An 18,277-nucleotide genomic window follows, 5' to 3' on the forward strand; every position below is an offset into this window, starting at 1 on the left:
AAAGCCCAAAGTGACAAGGGGAGGAGGGCCAGGGGCAGGGACAAGAAAAGAGGTGCTGAGGGCTGCTGGAGATGAAGGGAAACCCTTCCCGGTTTTTTCTCTCCCCAAGATTTGTTTGTTGCCCTGGTGGGAGTTCTTGTTTGGGGGACTTTTTTTTTTTTTTCTCCTTTTAGTTAAAGTAGTGTGATCTGGTGCTGCCATTGGAACAGCCCTTTCCAGTTCCTTCTTAGGGTAATTGGGCACGTAGCATCCAGGCCTAGGCTTGTAGCTGTAATTCCCTCTATTAATTCCGAAAGGGATTTAGGTTTTGTTCCGTTCGCCTTCTCCTCACAGAGCACGTACTTTCTCAGCCAGTGACTGGAAAGTTTTGTGCGTGTGATGTATCACCAGGCCATTAGGCTACAACTTTTCACTCTACAATAGAGAGGACTAACACTGCTTAAGCACTAACTGTATCAGGGACTGTTCTAAGTGCTTTATGTTTATGAGCTGGTGAACACTCCAAACACTCTTATTCTCTATTTTCTTTTTTTTTTTTTTTAAGATTTATTTATTCATGAGGACACACAGAGAGAGGCAAAGACATAGACAGAGGGAGAAGCAGACTCCATGCAGGCAGCCCAATGCGGGACTCGATCCCAGGATCCCAGGAACATGACTTGAGCTGAAGGCAGATGCTGAACCACTGAGCCACCCAGGTGCCTAAGATACATACTCTTATTCTCTATTTCCTTCTTCTTCTTTTAAGATTTAATTAATTAGTTAATTAATTTGAGAGAGACAGAGCAAGCAGGGAGAGGGGCAGAGGGAGAAAGAAACTCAAGCAGAGTCTGAGCTGAGCACAGAGCCAGCCACGGAGCTTGATCTCATGACCCTGAAATCATGACCTGAGCCAAAACCAAGAGTCAGATGTTTAACCAACTTAGCCACCCAGGTACCCCTTGAGTCTTTATTTTCAAATGAGGAAACTGAGACTCAGAGAGTTAAGAAAGCTGTCTGAGGTCAGACAGCTGGTCAGGGACAGGCTGGCATTCTGCAGGCTCCAGAATCCATATTTTTAACCCCTATGCCATCCCCCCAGGGGTGCTTCATATTCTTTTGTATGGATGCACAAGAGTTTGTGCATTCATCCCCTATTTCTGATCATTTAACGTCTTTCAAAAATTCTTTCTGTTATAAATAATGTCATGATGAATGGTTTTGTAATAATAACTAGTAGTTCTTTTTTTTTTTTAAGATTTTATTATTTATTCATGAGAGATAGAGAGAGAGGCAAAGACATAGGCAGAGAGAGAAGCAGGCTTCCCAGGGAGCCTGATGCAGGACTCAATCCCAGGACACTAGGAACATGCCCTGGGCTGAAGGTAGACATGCAACCACTGAGCCATCAGGCGCCCAATAACTAATAGTTCTTAACAAATGTTAAACCTCTATGTGACAGGTACTGTTTCAAGGGCAACTCTTTGTAACAAACTACTATTATTATCATTTAACAGATGAGGAAACTGAGGCACAGAGCAGTTGGTGAAATATTTTGTCCCAGATCCGCAATTATGAAGTGGTAGAGCTATCCCAGAGCTACTGCCTGCATGATGCTGTCTGGACAAATATCCATGACCACGCTTCTGATATTGCTTTGAGAAAGAATTTTAAGGTGGAAGTACTAGAGCATAGTAAACACATAGTGTTAAGGATCTGGATTCATATCCTTAACCTACTTTCCAGTAACACTGGATGGTTAGGCTAATTTGTGTTCCCATGAGCACCGTGTAATTAATTAAAGTATCTAAGTTAGATACAGCCCTGGGAATTGGAGATGTCCCTCTAGCCCCTGGGCAGTGTATTCATAAACTATTTATTTATTTATTTATTTATTTATTTATTTATTTATTTAGATTTTACTTATTTACTCATGAGAGACACACAGAGACAGAGACATAGAGGGAGAAGTGGGCTTTCTGCAGGAGCCTGATGCAGGATTCAATCCCAGGACCCTGGGATCACGACCTGAGCCAAAGGCAGATGCTCAAACAGTGAGCCACCCAGGCATCCCTTCATAAACCTTTTTCGCTTTTGTGGACTTATCTGGGCACTTACTATCATTAATAATAGTTTTATGAAAAAATATATCTAGCTAAAAACTACATTTGGAAAGGGGAATCCGTGGTGCTGGTAATATTCTAGTTCTTGATCTGGCTGTGGTGGCTCCTTTGTGATAATTCATTGAGCTGTGGCCTTTAGACTTCTACACTATCCTGTTTATAATTTCTACTTATTAAGAGTTTATTTTTTAAAAAGAATCTGTTATCAGATTTACATACTCTGGATGTTAGGCACAGAGCACATTGAAATCTATTGTAAAGAATAAGCAAATGACTCAGTTGTCACCATATTTTCTCCTCATGTTGCATAAAAGGGAATTCTGAAAGAAACATTATCATGGTTTCTTTTTTTAATTGCTAATGCAAGAATTGAAAAGACGTTGAATTACAACAGTCCTAAGAAGAGCGGTTCTCAAAAAGCACTTGGCCTATTCTTATTGGTTTTGTTTTGTCCAAGTAAGATGTTTTGGTTTGAAACTTCAGAAGTGTGACACATATTTAACATATGCCGAGTTTATGATGAGTGAATTTTTGGCAAGGATCTGAGAACAATTATTAAGACGCCCAAAGAGAATTGTTCTCTTTCTGTCTTGGCTTTCTAACGTGTTCCTCCTTAATACTTGGTTTTGAAGTCGTGCGTGGTTCTGTGATCTGGCCTGATGCCCCTATTGAGTAATGTCCCTGGAGACTCGGGAGTATCCTTCCATGGCTAATGCATCAGCTCAAGAAGATCAATATATCATCAAGAAATAGTACGAGAGAGTATGCTTTTACTCTCAGGGAAATCAGTGGCAATTTCCTTGTCAGATTCCCAATTGTTTTGAAATATTATTTTAGTGCTTATTTCCCTCCGCTGATCTTATATTTGATCTAAAATTAATTGTCTAGCCCCATTCACTTTCTTAGTCTCTGGATTCCACTTATAATTTTTATCCATTTTTATTCGTTTGCCACAGGGGATTTAAAAGGAAGCAGAATAAGAGAATATCTTGTGCCTTTTATGACAAGAGAAAATGAGGCATGTTTCCCAATTCTGCCCTTATTTACCACCCCCTACATGGTCTCCTCATGAGATTCTGTGAGTTTTTTGACCAGGTTACTGATATTCCTTTGTTTAGACTGACTTTCCATTTCTAACACCTTACCATTACCTCTGTCTTAGCTCAGGCTGCTATAACAAAATGCCACAGCCTGCGTGGTTTATTTTTTATTTTTATTTTTTAAAAATGTTTTATTCATTTATTCATGAGACACACAGAAACATCAGACGAGGGAGAAGCAGGCTTCCTGCAGGGAGTCCGATACAGGACTCAATCCCAGGACCCCGGGATCACAACCTGAGCCAAAGGCAGATACTCAACCACTGAGCCACCGCCTGGGTGATTTAAACAATGGAAATTTATTTTCTCTCCAGTTCTGAAGGCCGGATATCTAAGATCTAGCTACCTACATGATCAGGTTCTGATGAGGAATCTAGTCTGGGTTGGAAGATAGCAGTTGTGCCTTCACATGGCCTTTTTTACTGTGCATACAAGTGGAGAGAGAAAGAACTCTGTATCCCTTCCTCTTCTTATAAAGATACTATGGATTAGGGTCCCATCCTTATGACTTCATTTAACCTTAATTATTTCCCCAAGGGTCCTATCTCCATATGTCCTAATGTGGGGGTTAGGGATTCAATGTACAAATTTGGCCAGGGTAGAGCAAAGGGAGGGTAGTGGTGGGGAAGGAGGGGAGACACAATTCAGTCTGTAATATTAGCACAGCCAATATAATTAAAATTAAGGTTTGTTTTCCCTTTCAAAGTAGCTCTCTGTCCCCTAGTGTTTCTGTTAAATGACATTTACTTTTTTAGTCTGTAAAACATTTTTGGATTTCTGCTAACTGTATTATGAGAATCCAGACATAAAGAAGACATAGACCCCTACTCAAGTAGACTCTTCATAGAATTTATAAAGTAGTGAAGTAGATGAATAGAATGCACAAATAATCAGAACATTTGAGATGTTGGAAATACGTCAGGAAATACAGCTGTGGGATTTGGAGGAAGAGATTACTCTCATCCAAGGGCCACTCTTTGAGACTCATAATCCGCGACAGGCAGGGTTTGGTCTAGGGAAGATGTAGCTAAGGCCTCCCCAGGCTCAGTGGGAACAGATACCATGAAGGCAGGAAGGTATGGTTCAGTTGAAACTTAGGAAATCAACAGAGGAACACTGTGGAGTTCAATATTTTTTTAAATATTTATTTATTTATGATAGACCAAGAGAGAGAGAGAGAGAGAGAGAGAGAGGCAGAGACACAGGAGGAAGGAGAAGCAGGCTCCATGCCAGGAGCCCGACGTGGGACTCGATCCCAGGACTCGATCGCGCCCTGGGCCAAAGGCAGGCGCCAAACCGCTGAGCCACCCAGGGATCCCCCTGTGGAGTTCAATATTATGTCATACAGGGAGGTTAGGTTCTAAAATTAGCACGTGAGGCTCAGTGACTAAATGGCTCTGGAAAACCTGGACATATTATCTCAAGAGCACAAGTTTCTCCTCAGTGTTAAAACAGACCACGGTTGCTTTGAGCACTGGATAAAGTAACTGGCTATGTTTAGGGGCTGTCTTGGGTGTGGGTGGGGAGGAAGGAGAGTTGGGGGAGAGGGAGGGAGGGAGAGAGGAAAATGAATGAATGAGATCACACTTACTATGGCAGATGCTCATACAGTGGTAACCATGGGAAAGCCAAGAGTGCAGAGAATTGCATTCCCTCCAACTCCTCCCCCCCAAAATGGACAAAGAACATGAAGTGGAAACTTAAAGGAAATATTAATGGAAATGATCATATTTAAAATGTTCCACATCACTAGTGATCAAATAAATACAAATTTAAAAATGTTTATTTTGAGGGCTCCTGGGTGGCTCAGCCAGTTGAATGTCTGCCTTTGGCTCAGGTCATGATTTCAGGGTCCTGGGATAGAGCCCTGCATCAGGCTCCCTGCTTAGCGGGGAGTCTGCTTCTCCCTTTGACCCTCCCCCTTGTGTTTTCTCTCTCTCTCAAATAAATAAGATCTAAAAAAAAGTTTATTTTTAATTGCAGTTTAGGTGACATATAATAGTATATTAACAAATGAATACAAAATTAAAATACAATAATTTACTATTTTCTCCTTGTCAGATTAGCAAATATATTAAAGTAACACTGTTAGTGAAGGTGCATATCTCAATTTCATACATTGCTAATGGGAATATAAATTGGTATAACCTTTCAAGAAAGTAATTGTGCATTGTCCTACTCTCTTGAGAGCCCTAGAAATGTTAATACAGCTTGGCTTGATAATTTCACTTACAGGAGTCTAACTTAAAAATACAGAGATGTGGACAGAGATTTGTGTTCAGCTGTTTCATTGAAGTTTTATTTATAGTAATTGGAAGTTTAGAAACAATCTAAATGTGAACACTATGGAAACTGGTTATATAAATGATGTATATATCAATGGCATATTCATTATTTAAAAAACGTGTTTTCTAATAATTCTACTGATATAAAATGAATATTTTAATGTTTTTTAAAGATTTTTTAATTTTTTAAAAGATTTTATTTATTTATGAAAGACACACAAAGAGAGAGAGAGAGAGAGAGGCAGAGACACAGGCAGAGGGAGAAGCAGGCTCCATGCAGGGAGCCCGATCTGAGACTCAATCCCAGGTCTCCAGGATCACATCCTGGGCTGAAGGTGGCACTAAACCGCTAAGCCACCCAGGGATCCCCAATTTTTTAAATTTTTAAAAGATTTTATTTTTCAGTAATCTCCACACCCAATGTGGGGCTCAAACCTACAATCCTAAAATCAAGAGTCACATGCTTGACCGACTTATCCAGCCAGGTGCCCTTATAGGATTTGTTTTTTAAAAACAGGTTCCAAATTATATATATAGTAAAAATATGCACAAGGGGGAAAAAAAAGACAATAAATGGTAATGTCATTTACTAATTCTGTTCATATGCATATGTAATTATATTCATATACAAATATGTACTAAGCATATTGTATGACTTACAATTTATTTATCTGTATGTAGTAGGTCTACAGATAGATTTCTATTTAATTCTCTTTTTTTAAGATTTTATTTATTTATTCATGAGAGACACACAAAGAGAGAAAGAGACACAGGCAAAGGGAGAAGCAGTCTTCCTGCAGAGCCTGATGTGGGACTCGATCCCAAGACCCCAGGACCACGCCCTGAGCCGAAGGCAGATGCTCAACCACTGAGCCACCCAGATGCCCCTCTGTTTTATTCTTTATACTTTTCTGAGTTTTCCGTATTTTCTAGAGCATCTAATTCCTTATCCTAATTCCTAATTCCTTATCCTTCCTTTATCTAAAACATACATTTTAATAAATCCATTTCATCTCTTAGGGCCCAAGACCACCCTTACATAAAGTTCTGGTTACTGTAGTAGAAAGTGCTCTCTCACTTTTTCTGTGACTTTCATATCTCTTTTATCACATATGGTCTTGAATTACAGCCACTTGTACATGTGATTTTCTTCCCAATTAGTGTGGGAGCTCCTGGGGAATAGGGAGCAAACTACCTAAGTTGGTAAGCAAAGCCTAGCTCTCCCTCCCACCTCTTCCATAAAACCTATCCTGATGCTTAAAAAAGTGGGTGAGTTCTTCCTGTGAATCCTCGAAACACTTCTTTATGGCTCTTTAATTCTGCTGTGGATTATTGTGAATTGTATTTGTCTTGACGCCCCTATTCATCATCCAAGTCCTTCTTACAGGAAACGAATCTTGTTCCTTTTTGTGCCCAGAGAGATGCCTTGCATTAAAGTGTGTGCTCAGTAAACATCAGTTGGATTTATGACTGAATGAACCCAGGCGCTTTCCAGCTATTTCAAATAGGTGCTTTTCAGTTAGCACCTAATCTGAAGAGTTTAAGGTTGCTGAACTGGTTCAGGGGCAAGGGGATGGGATAAGAGAGCCTACAAAAACTAAGTTGACTCAAAGCACTGAGCAGTGGCAGTTATAAAGCCTAATCCACCAGGAAAATCTGCCAGGAAATGTGTTTACTTTAGACTCATGATACCTCCAAGTAATAATCTTTGCTTCTCTCTGGGTCCTGAGAGCTTTCTGTGAAGCTTTACCATTTTTCACCATTTCACAAACTCCTAGAGATTAATTCCCAAAAGAATTCCATTCTTCCTGTCATAAATTGAACACCATAGATTCATCCTGCATCCAATTTTAGGCCTCAGTCCTCCAAACGTGGCCATTAAGAGAAGAGTTTAGAATCAAAGATTATATAGATGTTTTAGAATTTAAAAAATAAGGAAATAAATTACAAGATTCAGTTCAATTTAACACATTGTGCTCTAGGTTTTTGCAAAACCTTGTCCTGGGCACCGTGGATGGTGTAAAGGTTAAATAGGACACTGATCTCATTCCTAAGAGCCCGCATGGTGATGGCAGTGTAACAGAGGGAAGGGAGGGGTGGAGTGGGAGGGGTCTGGAGAGAAAGGAGGACATTGCACTTGACTTCCAAGGTTCTGGGTCAGGACTGGATAGAGGTGGGAATAGTTGGGAGGGCTGCTGGCAGCTGTAATTGTGTTGGTGGTGGCCACTGATACGTTGGGACTGTGCCCCAAAATGTAAGATGTGGGTGAATGGGATTCAGATCAAATAAGAAAAGCTCTGGGCACCTGGATGGCAGAGTTGGTTGAGCATCTGACTCTTAGTTTCAGGTCAGGTGGTGATCTCAGGGTCATGAGAGGGCTCCCCACATCGTGCTCTGTCCTCAGCACAAGGTCTCCTTGAGATTCTCTCTCCTTCTCCCTCTGCCCGTCCCCCCTCAAATAAATAAATAAATACATCTTTTTAAAAATGAGAAAAGCTCTAGAAAAAGAAACTCAAATTCTAAGGCAATATTGGATAGAAGATGTAAATGAGACGTATTGTTCTAGAAAATAAAATAGTAAAGGATTGTATTTAATAGAACTCAGTGCATCTGCCAGCATCCTTAGTTACTGATAATAGAAACTACTCTAGTTAGTTTGACCATAGAAGGAATTTATTAAAAAAAAAAAAATAAGAACAGGGCAGCCCGGGTGGCTCAGCAGTTTAGCGCCGCCTTTGGCCCAGGGCGTGATCCTGGAGACGTGGGATCGAGTCCCATGTCGGGCTCCCTGCAAGGAGCCTGCTTCTCTCTCTGTCTGTGTCTCTGCCTCTCTCTCTGTGTGTCTCTCATGAATAAATAAATAAAATCTTTAAAATATATATATATATAAGAACATCTTCAAGAAAGTGAAAGGGCAACCTACAGAATAAGAAAAAATATTTTCAAATCATATATCTGACAAGAGGCTTGTGTCCAGAATATAAAAGTTCAACTTTAAAGGACAATTAAAGGGGATCCCTGGGTGGCTCAGTGATTTAGCACCTGCCTTTAGCCCAGGGCGTGATTCTGGAGTCCTGGGATCGAGTCCCATGTCCGGCTCCCTGCACGGAGCCTGCTTCTCCCTCTGCCTGTGTCTCTGCCTCTCTCTCTCTCTATGTCTATCATGAATAAATAAATAAATAAATCTTAAAAAAATAAATAAAAAAATAAAGGACAATAAAAATGGAGAAACAAGGATGGTTGCACAACAATGTGAATTACTTAATGTCACCGAACTGCACACATAAAAATGGTTAAAAATGCAAATTCTATGTTATGTATATTTAACTACAATTTTAGAAAGTTTTTTTTTTAAAAATAAATGTGCAGAATATTTCTGGGGCACTTCAGTGGTTCAGTCAGTTGCGCATCTCACTCCTGATTTCAACGGAGATCGTGATCTCAGGATCTTGGGATCAAGCTCCAAGTCAGGCTCCACACTCAGCAGGGAGTCTGCCTCTCTCTCTCTCTCTCTCTCTCTGTTCCTCCCCATTCATGCACACACTCTCTCTCTCTAATAAATAAATCTTTAAAATAAAATAGAATGTGCAAAAGATTTCAGTGGACATTTCTTCAAAGAAGATATGCAAATGGCAGATAAGCACCTGAAAAGATACTCAACATTATTAATCATTAGGGAAATGCAAATCTAAACCACAGTGAATACCACTTCACACCCACTATGAAATCAGAACCTTCATAAATTGCTAGTGGTAATGTAAAATGATGTAACTGATTCGGAAAATAGTCTGATAGTTCCTCAAAATTTTAAACAATTACCATATGATCCAGCAACTCAACTCCTTGGTATATCCAAGAGAAATGAAAATACATGTCCAAACAAAAAATTGTACTTACATGTTCGTAGCAGCCTTATTCATACCAGCCAAGGAGTGGAAACAACCGATATCCATCAACTGATGAATGGATAAACAAAATGTGGTGTATTCACACAATGGAATATTATTTGCCAATAAAAAGGAATGTAGTGCTAGTACATGCATGTTGCAATATGGAAAACCCTTGGAAAAAAATTGCTAAGTGAAAGAAGCCAAAAACAAAAGGCCACAAATTATATGATTCCATGTGTATAAAATATCCAGAATAAGCAAATCCTTAAAGATAGAAAGTGGATTAGTGGTCGCCAGGGGCTGAGATGAGGGGGGAATGGGGAGGGACCACTAGTGTGTATGAGATTTCTTTTGGGGTGATATAAATAATCTGGAATTAGATAGTGGTGACGGTTGCACAACTTTGTGAATATACTAAAAACCACTGAATTGTACACTTAAGTAGATGAATTTCATAGTGTGTGGATTTTATCTAAATAAAACTATTATATTAAGAAAAAAAACAATATTAAGTGGCTCAGAATCTCCAAGAAATCTAGAGAATCAGGTTCAGAGGCTACTCAGCTGAGAGTAATGCCTAAATTATACCACCAGAAAGTTCCAGAATGAGCCCTAGTTCTGCTCCTCTGAACATGGCCATCACAGACCCTCTGGTGGACCTTCACCCCTGTTGGTCCTTAGGGTCCGTATCTCTGTGCCAGGTTCTACAAGCAGGGCCTGTTGTCTCCTCCTGCCTTCATCCAGCTGAAGCCTAACGTCTATCCATCCGATTGCCAGAGTCCACATCACAGTTTCAAGCCTTACCTGCAAGGGAGGCTGAAAGGCAGGCTGTGGTGGGGGAGGCAAGATCCAAACAAATACCCACTTATAGCACACTTCTCTCAATGCCTTTGCCTGGGCAATGGCTTTAAAGTCATAAAATGTTGGAGTTAAGTGGACTCTTTGAAGCTCATCTATTTATTAGTCTGGTCCTATGTCTGCAACAACCCAAAGGCAATAGGCAATTTCCAGCTTTATCTTTCCTGGCTTTTAAAGCATTTGGCAGGGACACCTGGGTGGCTCAGCGGTTGAGCATCTGCCTTTGGCCCAGAGCGTGATCCCCAGATCCGGGATCGAGTCCCATGGCAGGCTCCTTGCAGGCAGCCTGCTTCTCCCTCAGCCTGTGTCTCTGCCTCTCTCTCTCTCTCATTGTGTCTTTCATAAAAAAAAAAAAAAAAAAAGGGCATTTGGCAATGTTAACCTCTCCTTTTTAAAACATGTTTCTTCCCTGTGTGGGTCACCCCTCTTGTACCTTTCTAATCAGTTTTTTCTCAGTTTCTGTCCGGAGCTGCTCTCTTTGCCCACTTAAAGCTGATGTTTCTCCTTGCCAACATGTTTTGTCCTGCTCTGAAGAGCTCAGTCCAAATTGTGTGAATGCTATGGGTCAAATTGTGTCCCCCTGAAATTCGGACTTTGGAGTCATAATGGTCACTACTCACGTTACCTAAGGTAATTTCCAAATAGGAAATGAAAATAAGGACAGATGTAATTAGTTAAAATGAGATTACACTGGAGTAGGGTGTGCCCCTAATCCAATATGACTGGTGTCCTTATAAAGGGGGAATGTGGACACCCTCACCCAGGGAGAGTAGTGGTGAAGACTGGAGTTATGATGCCACAAGCCAAGGAACTACCAGAAGTGAGGAGAGAGTCCTGGAACAGATCCTTTCCTGGCACCGTCAGAGGGAGCATGGTCCTGTTGACACACTGACCTTGGATATCTAGCCCGCAGAAGCCTGAGACAATACATTTTTGTTGTGGAAGCCACTCAGTTTGTGGCACTTTTTTTATGGCAGCCCTAGCAAAAGAAGTGAGTTGTTTTCTACTCCTGTATTTAGTCCTTCTTTTCTTTCTTTCTTTCTTTTTTTCTTTCTTTCTTTCTTTCTTTCTTTCTTTCTTTCCTTTCTTTTTCTTTCTTTCTTTCTTTCTTTCTTTCTTTCTTTCTTTCTTTCTTTCTTTCTTTCTTTCTTTCTTTCTTTCTTCTTTCTTTTCTTCTTTCTTTCTTTCCTTCCTTCCTTTCTTCCCTTCTGATTTTATTTATTTGAGAGAGGGAGCACAAGCAGGGGGAAAAGGAGAAGCAGGCTCCCCACTGAGCAGGAAGCCCAATGCTGGGCTCAATCCCAGGACCCTGAGATCATGACCTGAGCCAAAAGCAGACACTTAACCCACTGAGCCACCCAGGCGCCCCATTTACCTTCTACTTCTAGGTGGACAACTGTCTAATTTGTATTGCTAGCCCATAACACCCCAAATACCTTACAGATCCATGTGGGCTGTCTTGCCTGCTGGGATCTTTGCATTTGGATATCCTACAAAAGCCATAAACTCAACTTGTCTAAAGTCAAGTCATCATTTCTCTGGTCCCACTTGCTCCTCCTCCTTCATTTCTCTGCCTTGACAGATGGTGCTCTCTGTCCACCCTGGTGCACGTCCGTGTCAGAACCTGGGTGATAGCCTACAGCTCTGCTCCCCTCCTTGTTCCCAGGCATGACATCCTAAAGGTTTCACCTCTCCCATCTTTGGAGTCTTTCCCATCCACCCCAGCCCACCTCCACCCCCTTCCTATGCCATCTTCCTTCCATATATATATGCCTTCCTCAGTAATCTGTCTGAAACACAAGGGTTCCCAGAGCTTCCAACTTCCAGAGCTCAGCAGATGAGACCTTTGTGGTGGGTCCTGCATAACCCCATCTCTCACCTCTGTTGCTCTCACCGGCTTCCTGCAGCGGTACAGGAGTTCAGATCTTCCCCCTGCCTCTGTGTCCTCATTCGGCCTGTTGCCTGCTCAGTCCCCAGAACTCAGATGCAGCCTCCTGTGGGAAGCCTTCCTTGATTTCCAGCATGATGGAAAATCTGCTTCTGTGTCCCCCTGACCCTCTGGGCATACCCTCCATCATAGCAATTTCTCCGTGCGATGACACTGTTGGTCTCCTCCGCTCAGCCCAGGCAGCCCCCCAATAGTAAGGCACTTTAGAGTAGAGACTGCAGGCTTTTCGCAGCTTTCCATTCTCAGCCCAGTGCCTGGCACATGGGAGGCACTCATGTATGTTTCTAGAAGGAAGCAAGGAAGTCGGGGGTGGGGGGTTGGGGGGGGCAGACTTCCTACCCCAACCTATTTTGCAGAATAAACAATCAGTCCCCAAGAGGCAGTACTTTCTGGGCTGTGTCGCAGCTGACTCAGTGTCAACTTACTGACCTTACTAAAGCAGACGCAGAGGTGGCTCCCTGTGCCACACTCAGGACTCGCGATTGTCAGGCCAGAGCCGGTGCCCCAGGGGCAGAGCCTGCAGCCGGGCGTACAGGCCGGGCCGGGAGGGCGCGTCTGCAGGAGGGACCCGCCCCGCCCCCCCCCGGGCTGCCGCTGGCCCCGCCCCCAGGCCGGGCACGGAGCCTTCAGCCGTCGCCCTGCGAAAGCTCCCCGGGCCCGGCCGACCCGCGCGGCGGGATTAGCTGCGGGGCGGGCGCGGGGCCGCCAGGCCGGCGCCACGTCACCCGGGATTAGCCGCCGCCTCGCGGCGAATGGGGCGCAGGTGTCCCTCCGCCCGGCGCCGCAGCGCAGGATGGACGTGAGCCGCCGGGGAGCCCCCGGGAGCCGCGCACGCCGCGCTCGGGGCCCGCGGGACCCAGCCCCCGGGCAGCTTGCCCCGCGCCCCGGCGGAGCCCCGGCGGCCCGGCCCGCGGAGCGCAGCGGCCGGTGAAGCAGCCCCAGGGCGCGCCCCCGGGTGGCGGAGCTGCCCGGCCCGCGGGGGAGCCGGAGCCCGAGCCCGAGCCGGAGCCGGAGCCGGAGCCGGCGGGAGCGGGAGGCGGAGCGCGGGCCGGAGCCGGAGCCGGAGCCCGCGGGCGGTGAGTGAGCGCGGCGGGGGCCGGGCGGGGGCCGGGCGGGGGCCGGGCGGGCGCCCCCTCCGCCCTCCGCCCTCCGCCCTGGGCCAGGTCCCGCGGGCTGCGGTGTGGCCGACCCGCTTCCGGATCCTGCGGCTGCGGGCGCTGTGGCCCGGGCTGTGCGGCCCCGGCCCTGGGGGGGATGCGGGGGGGCCCTGCCGCGCCTGCATCTCTGCGCAGCTTCGCCGTAAAGCTGTTAACGTCATTTTGCACGGAGGAGAAGGTGGATATGCTGCAGTCTTAAAAGCAGGAACTTTAATCATTTTTTAAAAGATGTTATTCATTTATTCCTGATAGAGACACAGAGAGGCCGAGACCCAGGCAGAGGGAGAAGCAGGCTCCACGCGGGGAGCCCGACGCGGGACTCGACCCCGGGTCCCCAGGACCAGGCCCTGGGCCCAAGGCGGCGCTAAACCGCCGAGCCACCCGGGATCCCCGCATTTTTTTTTTTTTTTTTTTTTTAATGCGTTTCCTCTCTCCCTCTCTCTTAAGCTTTGGTCGTTTTGCAAAACTGACTGCTCGGATAGATTTCCTTCCTGTTAGCTTCCGTGCTGCTCCAGCTCACGCTGCGCTTCTAGTTTATGAGAGGAGGGAGCTGTGGATTCTTGAAGGTTTGCAGGGCTCTTTCTTGATGCATGTGTCCTGTATTTTGAAAATGCAGGCCCCGCGTTGGAAACTGCCGCCGCCGGGGAGTGGGGCGGGGAGAAAGGTTCGCATGAAACGCCTGTCAGCTCCAGAGCATTCTAGGAGACCCAGATTTGTTCCCACCTGTAATCCAACCCCATCGAGCAACTGGTAGCATTTTTACCCCTCTGCTTCCCCGGGAAATCATCGGCCTTAAATTATGACACAGAAACAGCTTCAGATTCAAATGCTTTTTACGTAGTTTGTTTTAAAGTCCTGAGAGTTTCAGACACACAGAAACAGCTTCAGATTCAAATGCTTTTTACGTAGTTTGTTTTAAAGTCCTGAGAGTTTCAGACACACAGAAACAGCTTCAGATTCAAATGCTTTTTACGTAGTTTGTTTTAAAGTCCTGAGAGTTTCAGACACCCAAAGATTAGGTGAGCCCTTAGGGAAATTGTTATTCCTGTGGACTATGTACACTAATGCTTTTTTTCGCGGGACAATTTTTAGCCTATAAAAATGGAGATTGGTTTTTTTCATCGATATTTTGTGAATGTGGTTATGGGATTGATGCATGACAACTTGTACTGCCAGGTTCCTTTACCCAGGGATGGAAGGACGGTGCCCTGGGTCACTACCTCCCGGCCCTACTTAACCTCTAGTTTCAGATTTCCACTTGATTTCATCCTTGGCAGATGTAGTACCTGCCCTTCAGTTGAAAGAAAAAAAGAGCAGGAATGATTCAGAACACCTTTGACTTCACAACCTTAACCAATGAGGCAAAGAATTTGTTTTTTTAAATTTTTATTTATTTATGATAGGCACACAGTGAGAGAGAGAGAGAGAGAGAGGCAGAGACACAGGCAGAGGGAGAAGCAGGCTCCATGCACCGGGAGCCTGACGTGGGATTCAATCCCGGGTCTCCAGGATCACGCCTTGGGCCAAAGGCAGGCGCCAAACCGCTGCACCACCCAGGGATCCCTGTTTTTTTTTTTTTTTTAAGAGTTTATTTATTCATGAGAGACGCAGAGAGAGAGAGAGAGAGAGGCAGAGACACAGGCAGAGGGAGAAGCAGGCTCCATGCACCGGGAGCCTGACGTGGGATTCAATCCCGGGTCTCCAGGATCACGCCTTGGGCCAAAGGCAGGCGCCAAACCGCTGCACCACCCAGGGATCCCTGTTTTTTTTTTTTTTTAAGAGTTTATTTATTCATGAGAGACGCAGAGAGAGAGAGAGAGAGAGGCAGAGACACAGGCAGAAGGAAAAGCAGGCTCCACGCAGCAAGCCCAATGTGGGACTCGATCCCGGGTCTCCAGGATCAGGAGGCAAAGAATTTGATTGAGTTCTTTATGACGCACATTATGTTTCCTTCCTGTGCAAAATGAGGGACATTTAACAATTAAGGACCAAATTAAGACAAAACAAAACAAAACAAAACCTTTGCCTTCCTCCTCCCTTAAGGTATAAATATGGATTTGGTTGAGTTGGGCAAGGCCACAAACATTAATGAAGTGTCTTCCCGGTGAGGTAATTCACTTATATTCTGGGCTAGGTACAGGGTTAACCCCACACCTCCTCACTCAGCTTCATAAATGCACATTCTTCTCGCTGCTCTTTTCTTTCTACCCTTTTCTACACCATTCCTTTTAGATAAATACTACGATTCTCTTTTGGATCATGGAATCTACAATATCATTACATTTCAGTGTCAAGATTTGTTTAGGTGACAGTGTTCCTTATCAGTACTCTCAGATTTCCCCAGATCCTGTCTTTACTTTCCTGGAAAATCCTAGGTCTATCAAATCCGCGGTTGGAAATTCGACCATATCTTTCAAAAGTAAACATGGCATCTACATCTGGAATTGTTTTTCTTGCATTATCATTTTAATGTTGTCTCGCGTGGTTTCCTGATTGTCTGGTCAGCTTGTTATTTCTGCTTCATATTGGAACACAAGTGGATGGAACTTCTCATAGGACACTGAATATAAATGGGGTCAGGAGTCTTCCTGAGAAGTAACAGCATAGACTCTGACCTTTTCTTTGGTCTGCCCTTCCTTAGGTTGAATTCTGTTCTTTGAATTTTTGTCCACCGACTACTCTAGAAAGAGCTGGATATTTACCTTGGGGCTCAGGAGTGATCTGTTTGGCCTTTTCAGAGCAGCTATAATTTACTACTCCGAGTGCTGCTTGGTGAGAATTTGCCTGTTCAGTGGAGATACGTCAATCCAGTAATACAGTAATGCCCGAGGAACCTTTGAAAATGCTATCCTGAAATCCTAGGGAGATAGCATTATCAGCACTTTTTCCTCTCACCACTCCACTAAAAATGACACTGCACGGTTCTTACCATCTAGGATTATAAATTCCCCAAAGACAACTTTTAGTTTGATTTGTTCAGGCTCTAAAGGTTTATGCTGGCAGGTACCGGCAAGATGTTTTTGATGCTGGTGCTAATGATGTGGGTAAGAACAATGAGTTTTTTTTTATGGGTTTTGTGAGAAAATAGATTCCTGGATGTCTGAGAAACCTCTTTAAGACTGTTACCTTAAAAGCCTTGAGTTAAGGGGCAACTGGGTGGCTCGGTCAGTTAAACATTGGGGTCTTGGTTTAGGCTCAGGTCATGGTCTCTGGGTCATGAGATAGAGCACCGTGATGGGCTCCGTACTCAGTGGGGAGTCTGCTTGAGATTCTCTCTCCCTTTGCCTCCACTCATGCTCTTTCTCTTTCTCAAAATAAATAAAACCTTAAAAAAAAAAAAAAAAGGCCTTGAGTCAAGGCTGAGGTACTATTATACTATTACCAACATTATTTTTTGTGCCCTTTATATATTAGACCCTGAGACTGACCTGCTGGTTGGAAGGTCTAAATAAGCCCCTGCAAGTCTATGAGTTTAGTTCATTATTTTCCTTGGAAGAGAAAAGTAGGTCTTTGATATGGATAGAATTTGGTCTTAGAAGAACTGACAAGTGCAACTTTTGAGATAAGCAAGTAGAGGGGAAATGAAGGAGAGGAAATCTAGTGACTGAGCCACTGTGTACTAGCCACTCAGCTTTTGTGTGTTTTTTGAGAATTTAGTGGAAATTCGGCCTCAGAAACAGATTTCGTGGGCAAATGTTTTGTCATACAAATGCTAATTCTTTCCTGTGTACAACTATCGTTTTTGCATATCCTGCCTGTGAATCTCATTTTAATCCTTGAACAGAAATATCCCCTCCCTAGAATTTTCACTACATTCTTTTTCTTAACATACTGGATGTCTGGATGAAATTTATTTGGGCAGAAGGGCTGGCCTGGAAGATTAGGATGTGTCCTTGAGTCAAACAAAAACATTGTCAGCATTTTTATTAACTTAGGACACTTTAGAAGTGCTCAAACGGAAACCGTGGATACAGGTTTGCTTCTGCCTTAACTGCAGTAAAACATGAGGCAACCTAAGAAGTGCAGACTTTTGGAACCAGAGCAGTTTGCAGAAATGTGCTGGAGGTGGTTGGAATCCTGGAAGATGATTAGCCTTTTAAATCACTATATCCTTATTGTAAATGATTTCTAAGATTTATTTTTAAAAAAGATTTTATTTATTCATGAGAGACACACAGAGACATAGGCAGAGAGAGCAGGCTCCCTGTAGGGAACAGGAGGCGGAACTCGATCCCAGGACCCTAGGATCATGATCTGAGCTGAAGACAGACGCTTAACCGCTGAGCCATCCAGTTGCCCCTGATTTCTAAGTTTTAGAAGGTCAGCTGTTTGAGGGATGTTTTGTTTAAAGATACTCACTGATTTAAACCAGCATATCAAGAGAGAATAAAGTCTTGCTGACCTGCTTATCTCCCAGTAGGGTAAGGACTAGCATTTTAGGACTCTCATTAGGCCTTCAAGGGTGATGACTTGGAGGACCAGGAAGTAAACAAAAGCGAAAGTCTTTCAATTATGACTCCCGAAAAGAGGTCTGACATAAGACCAAAAATGTGAAGGACTAGACTCATTTTTGTTTCAGATTATTCTGTCCAATTAGAAGAAAGGAAAGATGTTTTCAAGCCCAGGCTGTCTGCTAGCAGGATAATTAGGCAAATATTATGTTTCAAGACCCCCACTCTATGATCGGAAAAGTATAATCTAGTGAAAGGTGAGCATATGCCTTGGAAGAAATTTCCAGCCTTGGGGTAATGTTAGACATTAGTGTGCATCCTCCTTCCCGCTGTTCATTGACTTCCTCACCTGGGAAAGAGGTCTAAGGCTTGGGAGGACCCTCTTCTATAGTCCAGCTATAGCCACTTCCTGAGGGAATCACGATGGCCCCTGGACGTGAGATTTGCTTCTGTTGGCAGAGAAAGTTATGTTCTTGCCTTTTTCAA

The 18,277-nt window shown here is 43.9% G+C and overlaps 1 protein-coding gene across 24 annotated transcripts in view; it reads left to right on the forward strand.

Annotated features, from left to right (window-relative positions):
- Positions 1-18,277, forward strand: part of TRIM2 (tripartite motif containing 2) — a 170,468-nt gene that overhangs the window by 57,546 nt on the left and 94,645 nt on the right. For 6 of the 24 annotated variants that reach the window (XM_072724874.1, XM_072724880.1, XM_072724872.1 and 3 more), the window contains exon 2: positions 545-698. The exons of 14 other annotated variants lie outside the window; for them this stretch is intronic. The gene's annotated coding sequence lies outside the window, so the exon portion shown is untranslated. Of the gene's footprint in view, positions 1-544; positions 699-13,024; positions 13,260-18,277 lie in introns of those variants that run through there. 4 more of the 24 variants (XM_072724881.1, XM_072724873.1, XM_072724858.1 and 1 more) reach the window with 4 other exon arrangements.

This window comes from Vulpes vulpes, chromosome 10, assembly GCF_048418805.1.
Source record: "Vulpes vulpes isolate BD-2025 chromosome 10, VulVul3, whole genome shotgun sequence".
Classification (NCBI taxonomy): domain Eukaryota; kingdom Metazoa; phylum Chordata; class Mammalia; order Carnivora; family Canidae; genus Vulpes; species Vulpes vulpes.